Raw genomic sequence first — 14,893 nt, 5'->3', positions numbered from 1 at the left:
GAAACGGACGCGTCGGGTCTATACAGAGGGCATGTAGCTGTGCGTTTGGCCCGGATGTTGCTCCCAGGTGTCCCTCTAGGCTGACCTGACACAACGGGATGGAGAGGTCCTCTGGTCAAAACCCATCTGTGTAAAGTCAAAGGGCTAGATCTCGTGGTCAACCGCTCCAGGGTTAGGCGGGACGGGGCCCTGGGGAGGTAGCAATGCCAGCGGAGCGTCGTACTGGGCCCTCATACATGCGGGGTGGTGTTGTGGCATGTCTGAGGAGGCGGCACGCGTCTCCGGGGTGTGGCCCCCTCACGGACGGCGATGACACAGTAGTACACGTTTGCGGTAACGGTGCAGCGTGAATATTATTAAATACTCGGATCACGATAAAATCATGAGTTTTTTACATGACGTGGGCAGATGTGCTATAGGAATGATGGTAATTTTTCATAAATTTTGGTGATGGAGAAGTATCCGAACACTTCCCACTATGCGGATTGCCCTTCGCATGTCTACGACTTTGGTCGGCGGCCTCCGGGGGCTAGCATGCCGCCAATCTTGCGTACGCGGCTTCTCACAAGTCTGAAAGTGTTGTGGTGGTTGCAAAATCCCGGCATGCGTCTCCGGGTGGTGGCCCCCCTCGCGGACGGCGCTGCCGCGATTACCTGGAGGGGGAAAATGGACGCGTCGGGTCTACACGAAGGGGATGTAGTTATGGGTTTTGCCCGGATGTTGCTCCCAGGTGTCCCTTTGGGCTGACCTGACACAACCAGGTGGAGAGGTCCACTGGTGAAAGCCCATCCGTGGGAAGTCAAAGGGCTATATCTCGTGGTCAACCACTCTAGGATTAGGCGGGACGGGGTCCCTGGGGGGTAGCAATGCCATCGAAGCGTCGCACCGGCCCCTCATACATGTGGGGTGGTGTTGGGGCATGTCCGAAGAGGTGGCACGCGTCTCCGGGGTGTGGCCCCCCCTCACGGACGACGCCGCCGCCGGCACCTGGAGGGGGAAACGGACGCGTCGGGTCTACACAGAGGGGATGTAGCTGTGGGTTTGGCCCGGATGTTGCTCCCAGGTGTCCCTCTGGGCTGACCTGATGATAACCCACAAGTATAGGGGATCGCAACAGTTTTCGAGGATGGAGCATTCAACAAAAATTTATTGATTCGTCACAAGGGGAGCCAAAGAATATTTTCAAGTATTAGCAGTTGAGTTGTCAATTCAACCACACCTTGATAACTGAAGGAAATATGCCCTAGAGGCAATAATAAAGTTATTATTTATTTCCTCATATCATGATAAATGTTTATTATTCATGCTAGAATTGTATTAACCGGAAACATGACACATGTGTGAATACATAGACAAACTTAATGTCACTAGTATGCCTCTACTTGACTAGCTCATTAATCAAAGATGGTTATGTTTCCTAACCATAGACATGTATTGTCATTTGATTAATGGGATCACATCATTAGGAGAATAATGTGATTGACCTGACCCATTCCGTTAGCTTAGCATTTGATCGTTTAGTATGTTGCTATTGCTTTCCTCATGACCTATACAAAGTTCCTACAACTATGAGATTATGCAACTCCCGTTTACCGGAGGAACACTTTGTGTGCTACTAAACATCACAACATAACTGGGTGATTATAAAGGAGCTCTACAGATGTCTCCAATGGTACATGTTGAGTTAGCGTATTTCGAGATTAGGTTTTATCACTCCGATTGTCGGAGAGGTATCTCTGGGCCCTCTCGGTAATGCACATCACTATAAGCCTTGCAAGAAATGTGGCCAATGAGTTGGTTACGGAATGATGCATTACGTAACGAGTAAAGAGACTTGCCGGTAATGAGATTGAACTAGGTATTGAGATACCGACGATCGAATCTCGGGCAAGTAACATACCGATGACAAAGGGAACAACGTATGTTGTTATGCGGTTTGACCGATAAAGATCTTCATAGAATATGTAGGAGCCAATAACCAATAACGAGATTGAACTAGGTATTGAGATACCGACGATTGAATCTCGGGAAAGTAACATACCGATGACAAAGGGAACAACATATGTTGTTATGCGGTTTGACCGATAAAGATCTTGGTAGAATATGTAGGAGGCAATATGAGCATCCAGGTTCCGCTATTGGTTATTGACCGGAAACAGTTCTAGGTCATGTCTACATAGTTCTCGAACCTGTAGGGTCCGCATGCTTAACGTTACGATGACAGTTATATTACGAGTTTATATGTTTTGATGAACCGAAGTTTGTTCGGAGTTCTGGATGTGATCATGGACATGACGAGGAGTCTCGGAATGGTCGAGACATAAAGATTGATATATTGGACGACTATATTCGGACACCGGAAGTATTCCGGGTGATTTCAGAGAAAACCGGAGTGCCGGAAGGGTTACCGGAACCCCCGGGGAAGTACTGGGCCTTAGTGGGCCTGAGGGGAGAGAGAGGGTAGCAGCCCAGGAGGTGGCGTGCCCCCTCCCATGAGGAGTCCGAATTGGACTAGGGGAGGGGGGCGCGGCCCCTCTTTCCCTCTCCCTCTCCCTCTCTTTCCTTCCCCCTTCCCTCTTCCTAGTTGGACTAGGAAAGGGGAGTCCAACTCCTACTAGGAGGAGGAATCCCCCCTCCTTGGCGTGCCCTAAGGGCCGGCCGGCCACCCCCTTGCTCCTTTATATACGGGGGCAGGGGGGCACCCCATACACACACAAGTTGATCTTCGTGATCGTTTGTTAGCCGTGTGCGGTGCCCCCTCCACCATATTCCACCTTTGTCATATCGTTGCGGTGCTTAGGCGAAGCCCTGCATCGGTAGAACATCATCATCGTCACCACACCGTCGTGCTGACGGAACTCATCCCCGACACCCTGCTGGATCGGAGTCCGGGGATCGTCATCAAGCTGAACATGTGCTGAACTCGGAGGTGCCGTACGTTCGGTACTTGGATCGGTCGGATCGTGAAGACGTACGACTATATCAACCGCGTTGTTCTAACCTTCCGCTTTCGGTCTACGAGGGTACATGGACAACACTCTCCCCTCTTGTTGCTATGCTTCACCATGATCCTTGCGTGTGCGTAGGAATTTTTTTGAAATTACTACGTTCCCTAACAATAACTTAGTATCTGCAGTAAAGTATTTAGTAGCAAAGTGGTATGGAAGTAACGGTAACGGTAACAAAAGTAACAGTAGCAGTTTTGTAACAATTGTAACAGCAGCAACGGTAAAGTAAATAAGCAAAGAACAATATGTGAAAAGCTCATAGGCATTGGATCAGTAATGGATAATTATGTCGGATGCGATTCCTCATGTAATAGTTATAACATAGGGTGACACAGAACTAGCTCCAATTCATTAATGTAATGTAGGCATGTATTCTGAATATAGTCATACGTGCTTATGGAAAAGAACTTGCATGACATCTTTTGTCCTACCCTCCCGTGGCAGCGGGGTCCTAACGGAAACTAAGGGATATTAAGGCCTCCTTTTAATAGAGTACCGGACCAAAGCATTAACACATAGTGAATACATGAACTCCTCAAACTACGATCATCACCGAGAAGTATCCCGATTATTGTCACTTCAGGGTTGTCGGTTCATAACACATAATAGGTGACTATAGACTTGCAAGATAGGATCAAGAACTCACATATATTCATGAAAACATAATAGGTTCAGATCCGAAATCATGGCACTCGGGCCCTAGTGACAAGCATTAAGCATAGCAAAGTCATATCAACATTAATCTCAGAACATAGTGGATACTAGGGATCAAACCCTAACAAAACTAACTTGATTACATGGTAAATCTCATCCAACCCATCACCATCCAGCAAGCCTATGATGGAATTACTCACACACGACGGTGAGCATCATGAAATTGGTGATGGAGGATGGTTGATGATGACGACAACGATGAATCCCCCTCTCCGGAGCCCCGAACGGACTCCAGATCAGCCCTCCCGAGAGAGATTAGGGCTTGGCGGCGGCTCTGTATCGTAAAACGAGATGAAACTTTCTCTCTGAATTTTTTCTCCACGAAAGCAAATATATGGAGTTGGAGTTGAGGTCGGTGGACGTCCAGGGGGCCCACGAGGCAGGGGGCGCGCCCTAGGGGAGGGGGCGCGCCCCCACCCTCATGGACAGGTTGTGGGCCCCCTGACGTTGATTCTTTCGCCAATATTTTTTATTAATTCTGAAAAGTTGCTCCGTGGATTTTCAGGTCATTCCGAGAACTTTTATTTCTGCACAAAAATAACACCATGTCAGTTCTGCTGAAAACAGCGTCAGTCCGGGTTAGTTCCATTCAAATCATGCAAGTTAGAGTCCAAAACAAGGGCAAAAGTGTTTGGAAAACTAGATACGACGGAGACGTATCAACTCCCCCAAGCTTAAACCTTTGCTTGTCCTCAAGCAATTCAGTTGACAAATTGAAAGTGATAAAGAAAAACTTTTACAAACTCTGTTTGCTCTTGTTGCAAATATGTAAAGCCAGCATTCAAGTTTTCAGCAAAAATTATGAACTAACCATATTCACAATAACACTTAGGTCTCATGTTTACTCATATCAATGGCATAATCAACTAGCGAGCAATAATAATAAATCTTGGATGACAACACTTTCTCAAAACAATCATAATATGATATAACAAGATGGTATCTCGCTAGCCCTTTTTGAGACCGCAAAATATAAATGCAGAGCACCTTTAAAGATCAAGGATTGACTAACATTGTAATTCATGGTAAAAGAGATCCAGTCATAGTCATACCCAATATAAACTAATAGAATGCATGCGAACGACAGCAGTGCTCTCCAGCGGGTGCTTTTTAATAAGCGGGTGATGACTCAACATAAAAGTAAATAGATAGGCCCTTCGCAGAGGGAAGTAGGGATTTGTAGAGGTGCCAGAGCTCGATTTTGAAATAGAGATGAATAACATTTTGAGCGGTATACTTTCACTGTCAACATAACAACTATGACATCTTGATATCTTCCATGCTACACACATTATAGGTGGTTCCCAAACAGAATGGTAAAGTTTATACTCCCCCACCACCAACAAGCATCAATCCATGGCTTGCCCAAAACAACGGGTGCCTCTAACTAGCAACAATCCTGGGGGAGTTTTGTTTAATTATTTTGATTTGATTTTAGCATGGGACTGGGCATCCCGATGACCAGCCCTTTTCTCCTGAATGAGGAGCGGAGTCCACTCCTCTTGAGAATAACCACCTATCATGGAAGATACAGACATCCCTAGTTGACACATGAGCTGCTCGAGCATACAAAACAGAATTTCATTTGAAGGTTTGGAGTTTGGCACATAGAAATTTACTTGGAACGGAAGGTAGATACCGCATATAGGAAGGTATGGTGGACTCATATGGAATAACTTTGGGGTTCATGGAGTTTGGATGCACAAGCACTTAGTACAGGTGAAGGCTAGCAAAAGACTGGGAAGCGACCAACTGAGAGAGCGACAACAGTCACAAACATGCATTAAAATTAATGAACACCAGGTGCAAGCATGAGTAGGATATAATCCACCATGAACATAAATATCGTGAAGGCTATGTCGATTTTGTTTCAACTACATGCGTGAACATGTGCCAAGTCAAGTCACTCGAATCATTCAAAGGAGGACACCACCCTATCATACCGCATCACAACCATTTTAATAGCATGTTGGCACGCAAGGTAAACCATTATAAACTCCTAGCTAACTAAGCATGGAATAAACAACTATAATCTCTAATTGTCATTGCAAACATGTTTATTCATAATAGGCTGAATCAGAAACGATGAACTAATCATGTTTACAAAAACAAGAGAGGTCAAGTTCATACCAGCTTCTCTCATCTCAATCAGTCCATCATATATCGTCATTATTGCCTTTCACTTGCACGACCGAACGGTGTGGATAATAATAATAGTGCACGTGCATTGGACTAAGCTGGAATCTACAAGCATTCAATTTAAGGGAGAAGACGAGGTAATATGGGCTCTTGGTTAAATCAACAATTATGCATATGAGAGCCACTAGACATTTTCATTATGGTCTTCTCCTCTCGACCCCCAAAGGAAAGAAAAGAAATAAAACTATTTACACGGGAAAGCTCCCAACAAGCAAAAGAAGAACGAGAAATCTTTTTGAATTTTCTTTTAATTACTACTACAAGCATGGAAAGTACTAGAAGCTGATGCGCGCTTTGCTGCGCCGGGGGATTAAGACATGATTCAATTTTGTAACTTCATTTGTGCTTGCTCTCCTTTTCTATGAGGGTGATGCTAAATTGATGAGACCGACCTACTCAATAGAGTACATGAGTGTCGTGTTTCGTCTCAGGAGTCGGGACTATTCTTATTAATTTTCGAAATATAAAACTTATTAATACATGGTTAATTCCCAAAAATGTAGGCATGAACCTATAATTTCCTAAGTAAATTGCACGGGAATAAATGTACCACAGAATCAATATAGATACAACGCAGGCAAGGATCATACAAATAAGTTGAAAACGTGCATCACTGACAGTATAATAGGAAAATCAAAAAATACTTTAGACCAGGACTATAAAATGAAAGTACCTAGAAGCTACAGAAATTGTTCAGTATGGATTAAGAAGGTAGGCCAACTTACAAATTTACCTATTTACTTGTGCACTAAGGTGCGGAAAAAGTAGAAGTCAAGCAATAGTTGTAGTGTGACTTACATAAGCCGGCTAAACAAATTAGAACATGTAGTTGTGTATGAGGTAAGAATAATTACATACAGAGATTTTAGAAGGCTGACTTCTTAAGCTTCAAGTTAACTATGTGAGTCCAATAGGCAATAAAACTGGTTGATATTATGGCCAATTATCAGCAAAAACTGCATACATATGGCATAAGACAAAACTGGTTCACCTTCAATCAAACTCTATGAAGAGGTTGATTGAAGGTGAACCAAAGAACTTGAAACCATTCTATGATGGTGATCTTAACAATAGTCCATAATATCAATATAGATATGCGGCATGTTGCAATTACGAAAAGATGTCATACAATGGATAAGTCTGCACCCTAAAGAACTGTAAATCATGGGATATCATAATTGTCAGGCAGAGCTATAGAAATTGATATCACACAGGCATCTAGTTATGGATGTGTGCATCATATGATGCAGAGACTTTGAAAGAAAAAAACATAGGCCGAGAGGGAGGGAGGGAGGGAGGGAGTTAACTGTAACAATGTATTCATTTAGAATGATACATTTTACCATCTCAGACCATTAAAGGACCAAACTAACACAATCAGATGAAGAATTTCCAGGTAGAATAGATACTTCAAAGTCGTATGTGTATTTTTTTAAAACAACAAATTTCCGAGAACTGGAGGGAATAATTCATTTTGTACTGAGATGTAGTAAAGCATCCAGTATTTCTATAGGAGATATTGTGTCTTATTACCATATAAATATCTAGACCAGATATTAAATTATAGATAGAAAATATAGAAGATTAATCCTTCCGTGTTTATGTGTCAGGATTCATGGGTCATCCCTGCGCAGAATGAGTATGAAAATCTTAATGAATCGGAATGACAGAATAAAAAAGATACAGTTCTCCTCTGAATGAAGTCCAACACTACTGACACCGTCGATATACAAATAAAACTGAGATATATTCCACGATACATAGAAGAACTACCAATAGGTTGTTGTTTAAAACGTTTCCCACATGTGCATGAGAGAACAAACATATGATCTAAGGTTAAACATTAGTGCCAATCCGAGAGAAAATACACTATAGTTAGGAAACACAAACATCAGATTAGAAATTCTTTAGAATAGGTAATCAATCATTTGTGAACATAACTATCTGAACTACATTGCCTTAGCCATATAGGCAATACAACAATTGCTACATCGCTTTAACAACTCTCAACACTTTCTAGTAGCCACTAATCTGTACCATCACATACAACTTACTTATTCCAGTTTCTAAAAGTAATTGAAGAAAACTACAACAATTGAGATGCATGGAGCCAACCTGAAGATTGATTTCTCAATCAAAACTTTAACATAGGCGCACATACATCTTCAGTCGCTCCATGCCTCGGCTAAGTTATAGGCTTATACCTAATGTTGATTCAGTTAATTACCGTGGCCTAATTACACGACTGCAAAATCAAATCGGGGGGTATAAAATCACAAAAATAAGTACAACCTCCGCATGCACCAGAAAGCAAGATTGAATTAATTCGGTAGACGTGATTAAATGAGCATAAAAGAAGAGTGATAGAGGGAATCAAGATGGGGTTTTGATATATACAGACTTCTAGACAACAAATATATGAGAAAAATGAGCATGCTCGGTTTTGGGAAGAAAAGCAAGCATCCCTATTTATCCTAGAGAAAAACATGTGCGGGGCCTAAAGGGTGGCGTCCGCAGTAGACAACGCACATATGGTCTCGTGCTGGCTTGCCGGATACACAGCCTATTGGTCAGGGTGATGCGATAGAGGTGGCCTTTCTTGCTGAGGATCACGAGGGCTGGTTGCGTCGTCGACCACCACATTCGCATAAAACAAGACAGAGAGGGGATTGAGATGGAGAGGCAAGAGGAAGGTCCCAGTAAGCATCCACCTTGTATGGAGCTCCAAATCCATCCATCGCGATACCCATGGCCTTGGCGATGGCGTCACCTGCACGACCATGGCCATGGGCATAGCCATGCCCTTGGAGGGGGCAGCGGCTGGTGGGAGGCGCATGTGCTCGTTTGAGGGTTGGGTTTTCTTCTTGACAGAAGCCTGTGAGTTGGTTTTATTTTAGGGGTGTCTGCGGGTTGGGTGCGTATCTTGGCACTTGTTGGGCCGGTGCACGGGTCCTGTAAACGCGCCGACCTAGATAGAACAGATCGAGTCGAACCCGATCGACCGCGTGAAAGACGATAGACCACGAGGTAAAAGCAGCGATGGAAGATCAATTCGAATACGCAGTCGCTCATAGCGCCTGATTTCACGGGAGCTTAGTAACTATATATGAGCTAACTAATTTTTTTTGTTTTTTCTTAAGGTTTATCAAACACACAATAAGAAAGATAGAAAAAGAAATTAAACTAGCATGGATAGTACAATGAAAAAGTATGAGCACCGACAACTAGAATGAGTGTGTGGACATGAATGTAATGTCGGTGAGAAATACGTACTCCCCCAAGTTTAGGATTTCGGCCTAAGTTGGTCTATGGCCATGGATAGCCTGACTGATATCCGATGTTGTAACTGGGGTCGTACTGAGATGCAGCAGCCATTGCCTCCTGGACTGCGGCATGGCGGCGAGCTGCCTCCGTCCTCCTCTCATACTCGGTTGCCTCCTCCCTAGTGATAACATATCTTCCTTTTGCCTGATAATCAAAAAGGGTAGGAGCAGGGAGAGTAATATGGACAGCGCGATGTCTGTCAAAGATTAGTTGATACTGGAGGAATTGTTCATTCCTTTCAAGAAAATGATGACTAACCATGGCATTATAATCTAAATAAGCGGGAGGCAACTCGCTATCATCTTCATGTGGGGATATACCAAGATAATTAGCCACACGGGTCGCATAAATCCCTCCAAACAAATCTCCAACTAAACCATTATTATGCAACCTACGTGCAACAATTGCCCCCAAGTTGTATTGTTTATCACCTAATACAGCACTCTTGAGAACACAAAGATCAGGAACACACATGTGACATGCTTCATCTTTACTGTTAATGCATCTACAAATGAAAAGAGCAAAATAGTGTATAGCAGGAAAGTGAATGCTCCCTATGGTAGCTTGTGCTATTTCTCTAGATTCTTCCACAGTGATACTAGCAAGAAAGTCTTTATATTCAGATTTACGGGGTTCATTAACACTACCCCACTGAGGGAGTTTACAAGCAGTAGTGAAATCTTCTAGGTCCATGGTATATAATTTATCATAAATATCAAACAGGACAGTTGGAGAATTACGCGAAGATGTAAATTTAAACCTTCTCACAAAGGAGTTAGTCAAATAGTTGTACTGAGGACACTTATCTTGCATGAAGTTCTCAAGATCGGCATTCCGCACATATGCATCAAATTCATCCTTGATAACCGCATTGACCATAAACTCCTCTTACAGTCATTCACAAGGCCGTACGTCAGCTTCCCTTGGTGGTTCATTGTCCTGCTCACGCATTGCGAGCCTGGGTCCTTTCTTTCTTGAAGAACCACCTTGGTACAATTTCCTAGAAATATTTCTTCCTCTGAAAAATTTCTGAAATTTTTTGTAACTCAAAATAAAAGTGAATCAAACTCAATAAAATTGATAGAAACTACTCCGTCAAGTGCCTAGTGCCTATATCATGCATTAGAATTACTTGGGACCTCATAAATTTGACATGCAAGCTCAAGAACAGGGTCACCTAGGCAGCAAAAATTTGCAATGAATAAAGCACTAGAACAAAACCTAATTGGACCATTGGAGGAGTCACATACCAAGGAACAATCTCCCAAAGCAGTTTTGTGAATGCAGTTTTAAGCAAGGAGATCGAAAATCGCAGCAAAATGAGCTAGAACTCGTGCTTGAGCTAGATGGTGATTTTTTTGGGAGGAAGATGAAGTGTGTGGGTGCAGGAATAAGTGGAGGGGGGCCATCGTGGGACCACGAGGCAGGGGGCGCGCCCTGGACCCTTGTGGCCAGGTGTCAGCTCCCCCTGCTATGTTCTCAGTGCCAGATATTCTCAAATATTCCAGAAAAAAATCATACTAAATTTGCAGGGCATTTGGAGAACTTTTATTTTTGGGATATTTTTTTATTGCATGGATAATTCAGAAAATAGATAGATAATACTATTTTTAGTTTATTTAATCTAAATAAGAGAAAGTAGAAGGAGGGTACAAAAGGTTGTGCCTTCGAATTTCATCCATCTCATGCTCATCAAAAGGAATCCACTAACAAGGTTGATCAAGTCTTGTTAACAAACTCATTCCGAATAACATGGAACCGGAGAAATTTCGAATAACACCAGGTTACCTCAACGGGGATATGCACATCCCCAATAATAAGAATATCACATTTCTTTTTGACAGTAGGAAGTGGAAATTCAAAACCTCGAATAATGGTAGTTGGACTTTTTCCAATAGAATTGATACTGTACACTTGAGGTTGTTTCCTTGGAAAGTGTATCGTATGCTCATTGCCATTAACATGAAAAGTGACATTGCCTTTGTTGTAGTCAATAACATCCCCTGTAGTATTCAAAAAGGGTCTACCAAGGATAATCGACATACTATCATCCTCGGGAATATCAAGAATAACAAAGTCCATTAAGATAGTGACGTTTGCAACCACAACAGGCACATCCTCACAAATGCCGACAGGTATAACAGTTGATTTATCAGCCATTTGCAAACATATTTCAGTAGGTGTCAACTTACTCAATTCAAGTCTACGATATAAAGAGAGAGGCATAACACTAACACCGGCTCGAAGATCACATAAAGCAGTTTTAACATAGTTTCTTTTAATGGAGCATGGTATAGTTGGTACTCCTGGAAGTATAATTAGCAACCATGGTGGAAATTTCAGCTTCCGGTATCTTTCTTTTATTTGTAATAATATCTTTCATGTACTTAGCATAAGGGTTTACTTTAAGCATATCAGTTAAGCGCATACGTAAGAAGATAGGTCTAATCATTTCAGCAAAGCGTTTAAAATCCTCACCATCCTTTTTCTTGGATGGCTTAGGAGGAAAAGGCATGGGTTTCTGAACCCATGGTTCTCTTTCTTTACAGTGCTTCCTAGAAACAAAGTCTCTCTTATCATAACGTTGATTCTTTGATTGTGGGTTATCAAGATCAACTGCAGGTTCAATCTCTACATCATTATTATTGCTAGGTTGAGCATCAACATGAACATTATCATTAACATTATCACTAGGTTCATGTTCATCACTAGATTGTGTTTCAGCATCAGAAATAGAAATATCATTGGGATTCTCAGGTGTGTCTACAACAGGTTCACTAGAAGCACGCAAAGTCCTATCATTTTTCTTTTTCTTCCTTATGGAAGGACTAGGTTAGTCTAAATTATTTCTCTGAGAATCTTGCTCAATTCTCTTAGGGTGGCCTTCAGGATACAAAGGTTCCTGAGTCATTTTACCAGTTCTAGTAGCCACTCTAACACCAAAATCATGTTTATTATTTAATTCATCGAGCAAATCACTTTGAGCTTTAAGTACTTGTTCTGCTTGAGTGGTATCCATAGAAGCATATTTACTAATGAGTTTAAGTTCACCTTTAACTCTAGCCATATAATGACTCAAGCGTCCAATCATGTAAGCATTACTCTTTAATTCTCTATGAACATAAGCATTGAAATTTTCTTGTCTAGCCATAAAGTCATCAAATTCATCCAAACATTGGCTAGCAAACTTAGTAGACGGGATTTCAACTTTATCATATCTATAGAGAGAATTTACCTTTACAACCTGTGTCGGCTTATCAAGACCACGTGTTTCTTCAATAGGTGGTATATCAAGGCCATGTATTTCTTCAACAAGAGGTAAATTCTTAACATCTTCAGCTTTAATACCTTTTTCTTTCATAGATTTCTTTGCCTCTTGCATATCTTCAGGACTAAGAAATAGAACACCCCTCTTCCTCGGAGTTGGTTTAGGAGTTTGCTCAGGAGTTGGCTCAGGAAGAGTCCAATTATTTTCATTAGTCAACATATTATTCAATAGCAATTCAGCTTGATCGGCTGTTCTTTTCCTGAAAACACAACCAGCACAACTATCCAAGTGGTCCTTGGAAGCATCAGTCAGTCCATTATAAAAGATATCAAGTATTTCATTTTTCTTAAGAGGATGATCAGGCAAAGCATTAAGTAACCGGAGAAGCCTCCCCCAATCTTGTGTGAGACTCTCTTCTTTGATTTGCACAAAATTATATATTTCCCTCAAGGCAGCTTGTTTCTTATGAGCAGGGAAATATTTATCATAGAAGTAATAAATCATATCCTAGGGACTATGCACACAACCAGGATCAAGAGAATTAAACCAAGTTTTAGCATCACCCTTTAATGAGAATGAAAATGTCTTAAGCGAGATTTCTCATTATTAGTGAACAGGGTGGCTATATCATTTAACTTAGTAAGATGTGTCACAACATTTTCAGATTCATAGCCATAAAAAGGTTCAGATTCAACCAAAGTAATTATCTCAAGATCGACAGAGAATTCATAATCCTTATCAGTAACAAAGATAGGTGAAGTAGCAAAAGCAGGGTCATATTTCATTCTAGCATTTAGAGATTTCTGTTTCAGTTTAGCTAATAACTTCTTAATATCAGATCTATCATTGCAAGCAAGAATATCTCTAGTAGTTTCTTCATCCATAACATAACTGAGGGAGTCCTGGATTAGGGGGTGTCCGGATGGCCGGACTCCTGGACTATGAAGATACAAGATTGAAGACTTCGTCCCGTGTCCGGATGGGACTTTCCTTGGCGTGGAAGGCAAGCTTGGCGATACGGATATGTAGATCTCCTACCATTGTAACCGACTCTATGTAACCCTAACCCTCTTCGGTGCCTATATAAACCGGAGGGTTTTAGTCCGTAGGACGAACACCAATCATACCATAGGCTAGCTTCTAGGGTTTAGCCTCTCTGATCTCGTGGTAGATCTACTCTTGTACTACCCATATCATCAATATTAATCAAGCAGGAGTAGGGTTTTACCTCCATCGAGAGGGCCCGAACCTGGGTAAAAACATCGTGTCCCTTGTCTCCTGTTACCATCCGCCTAGACGCACAGTTCGGGACCCCCTACCCGAGATCCGCCGGTTTTGACACCGACATTGGTGCTTTCATTGAGAGTTCCTCTGTCTCGTCATCTTTAGGCCCGATGGCTCCTCCGATCATCAACAACGATGCAATCCAGGGTGAGACTTTTTTCCCCGGACAGATCTTCGTATTCTGCGGCTTTGCACTGCGGGCCAATTCGCTTGGCCATCTGGAGCAGATTGAAAGCTACGCCCCTGGCCATCAGGTCAGATTTGGCAGTTTGAACTACACCGCTGACGTCCGCGGAGACTTGATCTTCGACGGGTTCGAGCCACAACCAAGCGCGCCGCACTGTCACGAAGGGCATGATCCAGCTCTGCCGCCGAACAGTGCCCTGGAGGCCGCACCAATGTCCGCTCCGACCCTTAGCTCGGAGCCGACTGCGCCGATCGAGGACGGGTGGCTGGACACCGCCTCGGGGGCTGCTATCTCTATGGCGATTGAGCCGAACACCAACCCTGTCCTTTGCGAAGCTCGTGACTCCAAGGCGTCGGACTCCTCTCCGGACTACGAACCTCCCGCGCCCCTGCCAATCGAATCCGATTGGGCGCCGGTCATGGAGTTCACCGCCGCGGACATCTTTCAGCACTCGCCCTTTGGCGACATCCTGAACTCACTAAAGTCTCTCTCTTTATCAGGAGAGCCCTGGCTGGACTATGGTCAGGAAGGTTGGGATGCGGACGACGAAGAAATTCAGAGCCCACCCACCACCCACTTCGTAGCCACTATCGATGATTTAACCGACATGCTCGACTTCGACTCCGAAGACATCGACGGTATGGACGACGATGCAGGAGACGACCAAGAACCAGCGCCTACAGGGCACTAGAAGGCCACCTCGTCATATGACATTTACATGGTGGACATCCCAAAAGATGGGAATGGCGATGGAACAACGGAGGATGACCCCTCCAAGAAACAACCTAAGCGCCGGCGTCAGCGGCGCCGCTCTAAATCCCGCCACAGCAAAAACGGTGATTCCGGCACGGGAGACAATAACACCCCGGACAGTGCCGAAGACAACTCCCTCCAGCAGGATTCAGTGCA

This window comes from Triticum dicoccoides, chromosome 4B, assembly GCF_002162155.2.
Source record: "Triticum dicoccoides isolate Atlit2015 ecotype Zavitan chromosome 4B, WEW_v2.0, whole genome shotgun sequence".
Taxonomy (NCBI): domain Eukaryota; kingdom Viridiplantae; phylum Streptophyta; class Magnoliopsida; order Poales; family Poaceae; genus Triticum; species Triticum dicoccoides.
Note: the sequence above shows the minus strand (reverse complement) of the source record.